Here is a 9,565-nt window from a genome sequence, read left to right as displayed (position 1 = left end):
CAAGAGAATTGACTGTCCAGAATGTGAACTTTCAAGCTTAATTGAGCACCAGGAAGTATTGTCAAATGTAGGCCAGTTCCATTTTAGTCACATGGCAGTTCTTGATGCTGCCCATCACATCAAAATCTGAAAGTCACTCTGCATCTATTGGAGTACTAATATAGGTAATTTGACTGTAATCTGCTATATATGTCTGGTAGTGTATCTGCTGCATTTCTGACTTCAGAAGCCAAAGCAAACTGCTGCGATGTGGTTTGTGTTCCAAGGCCTACATAAGATGGGCAGTGTTAGAGTTGGCCAGTTCTCGAGTTCCTACATATATTTATTATTTTCTTCTCATTTTTCTCTCCGTCTTGCATATCTAGAGTTATCGGGGCAACCTGCACACTGGTTTAGGGACAATCGCTCATCATTCCGTCTTATTATTGTGCCATTTGGAAATGAAAACTTTAAATTGCCTTTGCTGCTGCACACACGGCATTCCAATGAGTAAGTGACTGCATATTGAGATTGGTGGCATAGGCAGATTCGAGTGTGTGCACCTTTAGAGAAGTTGAGGAACAGAAAGCAGATAGCAATAGGCACAGTTGTTGTGTATTTTGCTTTCAACAAAAAGTTGTTTCACTTTTTTGAGCTCATTGCATCTGGCACATGCTGTTCCATAACATGAATGTGTTTGTTGCACACAACAAAAGTGGCTGAGGTACTAGCTGTGACGCTTTTTGTTATGTGACTGCTAGCATCGAGCACTGTCGAGGTGTGCTTGAGTGAGGTTAATGAAGAGCTATGTGTGGCATTCAGTCCTGCATAAAGCACCTGTGGTCAATTCACTTAATTTATAGTTTACAGGTACTTTGCTCAGAGTGACATGAGAAGTGGATACTCATAGGCACATTTTTTTCCCCCAATCTGTATCATTGCTCGCACAAAAGCTGTGCACTAAGATGCTTTAATTATGTGTTTGTGTGTTGTCTGTAGCAGAGTTTATTTTATGTGATGTGACTGTGTGAATAGAGCTTCTTTTTTGTACATTTTGGCATTGTCACATTGACATTTTATGTGAACTGGGGAAGCAAACAGTGCTCTCAAGAAGTCTGCACTACTTATTTGTAACTGCTGTCTGAACAGTGCAAACATGCGGGCCTTGCTTGTCGTGACACGTCCATTGCAGTCTAGATGGTTAGACTGGCAAGGCTTGTGCTGGATCAGTGCTGTGCTTTGTTGTTTGTGACCACTGTGCTGGCTGACCCTTAGCTTGAGAAGCCTGCATGCTAAAATGCCTATTGGTATGAGTCAGTTGAAGGCTTCAATGTAGCTGCGAATGAAAAACAGGAGATGACCTCTCTCTTCATACTGTTTTCTTAAATGGGACATTGAAAGTACAATACACACATGCCTGACCCATAGAAACATATAATGGAATGTACTGGTCTTGGATAACACCGTCCCTATGTCTCAAAGTTATCGGTCCATGAACTGAGTGCCCTCATTCAGAGTTCACTGCCTTGGGTAGAAAGTGGACCAGTGTATGAGCGCTTAGCAAGTTACATAGACATAGGTCCAGTTTAGTGTCAGTAAACCTCTAATGCCTACTGTTTTGTTGAACAGAATATCGGAACGAGAGGAGCTTAACAACACAGTAAGGGCTCAATATTATTTGCTCTTGCTTCATTTCCATGCCATCAGATGCAGTGAGTGCCACAGAAAAGCCACACATTGTGAGATAATCCATAGGGTGGTCAGCTACAGTAGTCACGATTCACTATTGCATCAAAGCATGTAGGTCAACCACTGGATGTGTCTGTACACATGGTTTTGTTCGCCAAGACCTCCCCTGTAGTTTTCCTCTCCTTCCAATTTATATTGCTGCGTGCTGCACTGATTTTCATCAACCTTGAAGCGCCGCCATCACAGCTCCAGTGTGGATCTTGGTGTGGCATAAATTTCATACTCTTCCTGCTGTGTTTATTAGAGCCAGGGGTTTGTAAACGATCTACCGCTGGCTGTTGTAGTCCTGTGGTTGTTCGGTATACAGTGGATTTTGTAGCAGGCAGAGCCTTCCAATGAGGGTTGCTGAAAACATAAAGTGATCTTTCTTTTTACGTGCTTGTTTTCCTCTATTCTTTAAAAGGGTTCATGACACAAATTCGAGCTCATTATGCATGTGTGTTGAGCTGTGCACATCCTACTTGAATGTGGCAAGACGTGAGTTTGATGAAAAAAATTGGCCGCGTATCTGCGTGCTCCGCTGCAAATGCCGTGTAAGACTATAGAGGAGGCGCTGCGTCTACGCTGCATGAGATATGACGCCATCTGGCATACATCGGGAAACTGGCTTGTGCAGAGGGTTTCCTTCCTCCGTGGCCGAGGGCGTTCGTCGGCGCGCATAGCAAGGCATTTTCTTTACTTTTTGATCGACAACGTTCACAAGTGTGAACAGCCGTACCAGTTCAAGATGGTTGGCGGTAGCAAGTGGTTCAACTTTGGCCTGGTGGCTGAATTATCGGGTGACAGACAGACAAACAGAAAGACAGACCAAAATTTCTGCGTTTAAGATCGTCTTTAAAATAAAATTCACAGGGTCCCTATGCATTCACCTAAGCGACTAGGAGGCGACAGCCATCTTTTTAGATGCGAAGCATCTTATGGTGGAGTTTCAAACCGGTGGTGGTGGTGTTGGTGTGCTGTGTGACCACCCTTACTGCGCATGCGCGAACCCTCTCCAACACCTCCTATCCCACTTCCCTTCCCCTCCCACTTTCTCCCTCCCTCCACTTCCCCTCCCCCTCTGAAACGCGGGTAGGGTGGCTAGAATGGGAGGTGTGAAAAGCGAGCCGTGTTTCCCTTGCCCGAAGTGCCGCGTTGCGCGATCCCTCCGCTAGGTCGAGATATAGCGCGACAGTCTGAGGCGCTGCCTGCTCGCATGGGAGATGGAGACGGCAGTGTAAGCCGCTTGCGGCCGAAGCTTGTCAGCTTCGTTGGCGTGCACGTGCTTTTACGAGTTCCCTGTGTTAGTGTTCCTTTAGAGGAATGACGTGTACAAAAAAAGAAACTCGGCAACCATCTTAACGGATTCGTGCAAACGCACGGAGACAAAGACGATATACACAAGACCGTGTTTTTGGCCAGGCGCTGCAATTCGGTGTGCAGAACATGTGCGGAAAAATTGGCCGCGTATCTGCGTGCTTTCGCTGCAATGTCGTCTAAAGACGATAGAAGAGGCGCTGCGTGAGATATGGAAACATGAGTGCTGTGTTGCGGGCTGGTAGTCCCGGCGCAGCGGCAGGCGAAGACCGGCGGTGACCACCGCGACCGGTGGGACGCCGCCAGCCCGAACACGCTGTTTGGCGCGATGCGCCGAAGGAGAAGAACGTCCGCACTCAACGAGTACTCTCCACAAACTTTACACGTCGCCTGGGTAAAAACAGAATGCCAGAGCGGCGCCCCCTGTCATTCGTACAATGCAATACTGACCGAAACGAAACACAACATGAGCTTGTGCAGAGGGCACGGAGGAAGACAAGTTTCAGCGCAGTCGCATTTTCAGCTCACCTTAAGAAACTAGGTTGTAACATTGTAGGGCGAGTAGGGCCAGGAGACCGTCACGACGAAAACCTGCCTCCTCAGTCGTATTCGCCTGGACGTTGGTGTGGCTTCGCGTTCCCTCCTCCGCTCCTGGCCTTTCCACAAAGCTACTGCCTAGTACGAAGGCCCCTACCGTGTCCTACGTCAGCATCCCCATTACTATATTATTGAGCCTGTTCAATCATCTACGAACCGCCGTCGTCGCGGCCGCGAGACTGTTCACGTCGATCGACTGAAGCCGCATTATGACCCACCAGTTGTACCTGTTCCTTGGTCGCCAGGATGGCTCCTTTTCCGCGCGGGGAGTGATTTGTAACATGGTAGGGCGCAGACAAGAACTCCTGCGAAAGAAGAAGACGAAGACGGTTGTTGGCGCTCGCGCTTGCTCGGCTTGGACCGCTGATCGCTTCAGCTGTGGCAATCTTTTAAGTCTCAACGTTAAAGCCAACTCCGGCGATTTTTGGCCATGTCAAAGTATGGTGCTTTTATGTTCCTGAGACGCTCCTGTTACGGGCCCGATAGCAGAAATACTCGCAAATTGGAGAATAATTTAAATAAGCAAAAAAGCGCAACACCGAAACCGAAACCCAACCGAGTGTACTGTCTACGTATGACGTAGATGTTGTTACGAACGAACCGGAAATCGTGCAAGCATTCGGTGACGCGGCGCGCGAGTATAAACTGTGACAGCCGGACGACCAGCGAAGCGCCGGCCAACCAACGCTGTCTGTCGCCTTGTGCACAGCAGACTCTCGCTGTAGCGGCCGAAGCGCCGAAGTTAGCGGTGCCCTCGGCTGCGTCCTTCCGCCGCCTTACCAATACTGACGTCACAGACGCCATGTTTGCCAGTAATTGTGGTAGCCAGGAGGCGTTTGCAGACAATCTTTAAAATTCATTTGCAAATAATCTCCGCATGTCTCAAGCCTGTATTTGGCATAAATGACGGAAACGTGCAAAGGAACGACCCAGCGAATTTCCTGCGATCCATCGAGCTCGAAAATCACCGGAGTTGGCCTTTAAACGCATACCATCAAGGTCTTTAAAATTGCGTACCTATGTATTTTCTGTTAAAGGAACGCCACCGTCTAATACTTACCTAGTGATGTTGCGCCTCAGAATACGTAATGTTTGCTTTTTGATCAACAATGTACACAGTATGAACCTAGTCAGCCGTTCCGATGGCTGGCCCTTGGGCAAGTGGTTCAACTTTGGCCGAGTGGCTGAATCGGGGACGTGCCGACAAACATAAGACAGACAGAAGACAGACAGAAGGACAGACAGAAAGACAGACCAAAATTTCGGCGTTTTAAGTTCCCCAGAAAGACTATCGTCTTTAAAAGTGTCACTTTCCCCGCGCCGGCATGCAGACACATTAGCAGTTTGGAAGCGGGCAATCCCAAAGGCCGACAGTGATACAGCGAGAATTCGGCCATCTGTGAAAAAAATTTTGACACAAGGTAAATTACTGAACCCGTTCAAGTGCTGCAAAGGTTTTTGCGGCGTCTGTGACAAGCACGGGCAAGTGATAATATGAAAAACCTGAACGTTTTATTTTCTTCTGTTTTATTTTATTTATTATACTTTCATCGACTATAAAGAGCACGCAGCGATGCTCACCTGTGTATTTAATAGCGGGCTACGCAGTTACAAAGCGCATTCTGCTATCGTGCTGCACACACTGCAATATGCGTGCATTGTGCTAATAGAAAGCACTGCATGACAGCTGCAAAGTCAGATAACTAGCAAATGGGATATGAGGGCTGCTGTATCCTCAAAGTTACTATACAACTTGGCACAGATATTATTGTAAAGCAGGCTGACACTTGTGTTCAGCAGAGTGCGCTTGCATTCAAAGATAGTAGGCAGCTTGTTGCAGCTCTGTAAGGAGCGTGTTGCAGAAATTGGCTACGTCGAACATGTGAAGAATGGACAATATATCAGTGGTCAAATTCTTTTGCATCACTATCGAGGGTTCATTTGCCTTTGAAGGGCTCAACCAGAGATAAAGCGAGGACAAATTAAAAAAAAAAATTGAATACATGCGCATCACCTACACGAGTATCCACCAGTGTATTGTTCACAAAATGATGCTAATTAAATTTTGTTGAAGCGATGAAACTAATTGCTGTCTCAATTTCTATTCAACTTTGAGCATACTGGCTCCGTGACGGCGCGACCTCGAGTGTAATGCAAATTCAGCATTGAGTAAATGGCAAGGAACAAATGGACAAGGCAGGCACACTCTGGAGTATATTTAGTAGTACAGTAACTACAATGTATCAAAGGTTATCGCGTGATAATGTTAGAAAACGTCGTCAAAGATATAACGCTACTGCAGGAAGAAGCTTTCTCTTTTACTCCGTAAATATCTAAATAATCTTATGAAGATGAAGATAATTTTGCCTTCATCAAGCATGTAAACATTGGTTCATTCGAAATAACACTTCATCGAAGAATGGTTTGATTATGGAGGCTCGAATTATGCCTGGTTGTTGGCGGCCGAAGCTTCGCACTAATGCCGTGATCCTTGAGTGAGTAAAAATTTTATAGACGTCAACTCTGCCCAGGCGGCGCTGCGAAAAACCGCCACCAGCGCCCTCATCGTAGCCCTGGCACTAACTGGGTAGTGCAAAGAGAGCCGCCCGCAAGCGAATGTGCATAGGCCGCAATATAACCTTCCTCTTTCGTTGGTGTCGAGGCGCGGTTTCCTGAAAATCGAGGACCTGGAAAGCTTCTTCCGCCAATCCACGCTTCAGAAACAAAGGAAGCTGATCAAAGCGAACTGCGAGTACAATGCAAAATAAGTTTTAGTTATTCCCGCGCGCTGCAACTCGCAAGTACAAGCGAGCATCACACGACACCGATTCGAGGCAAGCCCTCCGACATACGTTCTCTAGAGCCTAAATGCGTTAAAATCGGGTATATACGTATGCCACAGCGATAAAGTACCTACATACACGATCAATTTACTTAGCTATGCATCTTACGATCAGTGGTACAAAACTCGGTTCATCAGGGGCGAATGGCTCCGGCAATTTTCGCCTTTTCAGTTGCATTCTCCCTTAATTCATCTCTCGCTTCGTGCATTGGAGTGTTTTATTACGCATCCTCAAATGGTCTCTTGATGGTCGTCTTCCGTTTGTATGTACTGCAATGGGTATACGTGCGTGTCCACTTTCGCGGGGTACAACCAAAGGCAAAACCGTGGCCTCCGAAATAGCTACGGCAACCGCGGAGGACACGGGCGAAACAAACCTGAAGGGGTCACGACCAACATTCTGCGATTTACTTGTATGACGCACGTGGTGTTAGCTAGTTAGAACCAGAACTCTGAGCCTTCAAACGTACATACGTCCGCGATGCTGTGTTGTGACGACCAACTCGTCGCGGTGTGCGCATGTCGTATCACGCGTCTCCGTCTGCCTCTAGCTGCTCACTTAGTGGTTACACGACAAGCACCGCGGTCAGAGCCTCTGCTGAGCTTCATAGTCAAGGTTACCACGGTTTTTGCATCAGGGCTACGCAAAACACAGCAGAGCCACACATTCATGCCACCGGCTGTGGAGAACGCGGGTACTTCGCTTACCCAACACGCTCGCAACGGCCCGTATCCAACGCTCTCGCCTTTCTTCTTCGTACGACAACTATGGAAATCGGTAAAACTGAACGTTGTTATTCAGTCTTTTACGTCCGTGCAATTCACAACGCAACAGTGCGTCTTTTGCGGAGTTTTCTTCGTAGCGTGCGGAGGCTCTCGTCTGCTGCTGTTTTCGCCGTCGTTCAAGCGAGTGATCCAGCAAGCACTTCACGACGGCTCGGTGGCGAGTCCGACTAGCGGAGAGCAATTCACAGCTCTCGTTCTGAGTGCTAAATGCGCAAACACACGCGATATTAAGCTCAATCGTTGTTTCGCACTCGCTGGTTGCACCTGGTCCCATAGCAAACTGTGCGAGAGAGTCGGTCTATGCACTACGAGCTAGCGGTAAATGCAGGAGAAACGATCCTCAGGTCACGTGGCCAGCACAGAGTGTGTCTAGGGACGGTTTAGGTACAACCACCGAACACGCGAACACGTAGTACATCGCGTGGTGCGTGATGGGTGTGTTGTGAAGGCATGAACGGGGTGCGTGTGTCCACAGCTTCCGAGCTATAAAGTTGCGTTAATTTCATTACCACTTAAAACATGGCAGCCGTTTCATCAAGCACGTCTTCACTAGCACTGAAAACCGACTCTTGGGAAAAGAAATACAGGCATGCAAGTGAGTGTGAAAACGCAATGTGATTGCTAAATGTTGAGAAAGCGCCTATATGAACCAAATGTACTGGCAACAGCTAGGATGAGGCATTTTCATTGTTGTCATGTGTGCTGACTCTACGTAGTTTCCGTGAATGGTTTGAGAAGTGTTTTGCGTTTTTTTCCCTTCATGGGGGGGGGGGGGGGAGTTATTGCATGAAGCTGCACACATTTTGTGTCCCGTAGAAATGCTTGTACGCAAGAAGTGAAGGAAAGAGTGTTAATTTCAGGGGCTCGTTTTCTTTGTATCACATAGTATGAGAACTAACAGACAATATGCAGGAAAGTATAGGGATGTTTTTGTAGTAATAAATGTAAGGTAACTGTGAAAAAGAAAGTGGACGAAAGATAGCTTGCCGCGGGCAGGGACCGAACCTGCGACCTTCGAATAACGCGTCCGATGCTCTACCACTGAGCTACCGCGGCGGCCATCCCCCGTCCACTTTATAGATATGTGTGCATTTAAACGTGGAGCGTCAGTCAGCGCCGCCAGTAGCATGACGGCGAGTGTGGAACACTCTTTTTCTGCCTGTTGGCGTCACGTAGCACGTGACTTATTACGAGCTGGCAGCTGACCAATAATCCCTCGCATACTACCTGAAAGCATCAAGTCTGCAGAACGAGACCCTCGCTATGATGAAGGAAAGAAGTGTTAATTTCAGGGCTCGTTTTCTTTGTTATACACAATATTATTATGAAACTAACAGACAATAATGCCAAGGAAAGTATAGGGGATGTTTTTTAGTAATAATTATACTGTGAAAGAAAAGTGACGAAAGATAGCTTGCCGCGGCAGGGACCGAACCTGCGACCTTCGAATAACGCGTCCGATGCTCTACCAACTGAGCTACCGCGGCGGCCATCCCCCCGTCCACTTTATAGCAACGTTACTAGAACAAACTCAGTTTCAAAGCTCCGTATCTCCGCCAGCGGAGGAGGGGTCCGAACGGCGGTCGCGAGAACTAGCGGCGCTGCAGTCCGTCTTGCGCCCTATCAGCGCGTCGTCTGCTGCCACGGCTGCGGTCGCCGCGCAGCTGCTCGCGGCAACTGCGCGCAACTTCTTATTGTACTAGTTAGTGGATACTTAGGTGGATATGCATAGGTCGTCTGCATGCATTGGCCCGCGTGCGTTGTTCATTGATTGGCTAGAATCGATGTTCGTTTATATTGCCACGCCACTTCTTGTTTTATTTTGATGTATTCGGGTTTGACCAGCAAGGACGGTTATCAACGCTCGACGCTGACCGCGAACACTGTTCGAGAAGCTTCGCGATTGTATAGATCGTTTTGGTAAGATTGCGCGCTGCACGCGAATGTCCAGCTTTGGCGAGAGGTAACGCCGCCACCAGCGATATTGCTGGAAGTTCGATAGCGCCTGTATAAAAGCCGACGCGCTTGACCGCTTGTCAGTTGATCGACGGTCGACGCTCTGTTCGCCGCTATCAGTCTATTGCTGTAGTTTGACTTTCAGTTTCCCGGCCACAAGTTCGGCCAAATAAGAGTTTCATCTCGGACCTGCGACTGCTGCGTTCGTCGACGTCATGACCCTGGAACAATATTTGAGCTGTCTGAATTGCGCTTAACTTCCAAGCATAGGAGTTTCTAAGCGAATGAGGTTTTCAGAGTAATTTTTTATCTACCACCACAATTTTAGCCGCTGCCGTCTTATCTAGACCAAGAAGCCAA

The 9,565-nt window shown here is 47.7% G+C and overlaps 1 long non-coding RNA gene across 1 annotated transcript in view; it reads left to right on the top strand.

Annotated features, from left to right (window-relative positions):
• Positions 1–335: 335 nt before the first annotated feature.
• The window catches only part of LOC125759660 (uncharacterized), an 11,699-nt gene continuing 2,469 nt past the window's right edge, over positions 336–9,565 (top strand). Inside the window, exon 1 of the long non-coding RNA XR_007417282.1 lies at positions 336–1,568. This is a non-coding gene — a long non-coding RNA (uncharacterized LOC125759660). The remainder of the gene's footprint in view (positions 1,569–9,565) is intronic.

This window comes from Rhipicephalus sanguineus, chromosome 1 (assembly GCF_013339695.2).
Source record: "Rhipicephalus sanguineus isolate Rsan-2018 chromosome 1, BIME_Rsan_1.4, whole genome shotgun sequence".
Classification (NCBI taxonomy): Eukaryota; Metazoa; Arthropoda; class Arachnida; order Ixodida; family Ixodidae; genus Rhipicephalus; species Rhipicephalus sanguineus.
Note: the sequence above shows the minus strand (reverse complement) of the source record. Positions and strands in the feature narration are given on the sequence as shown.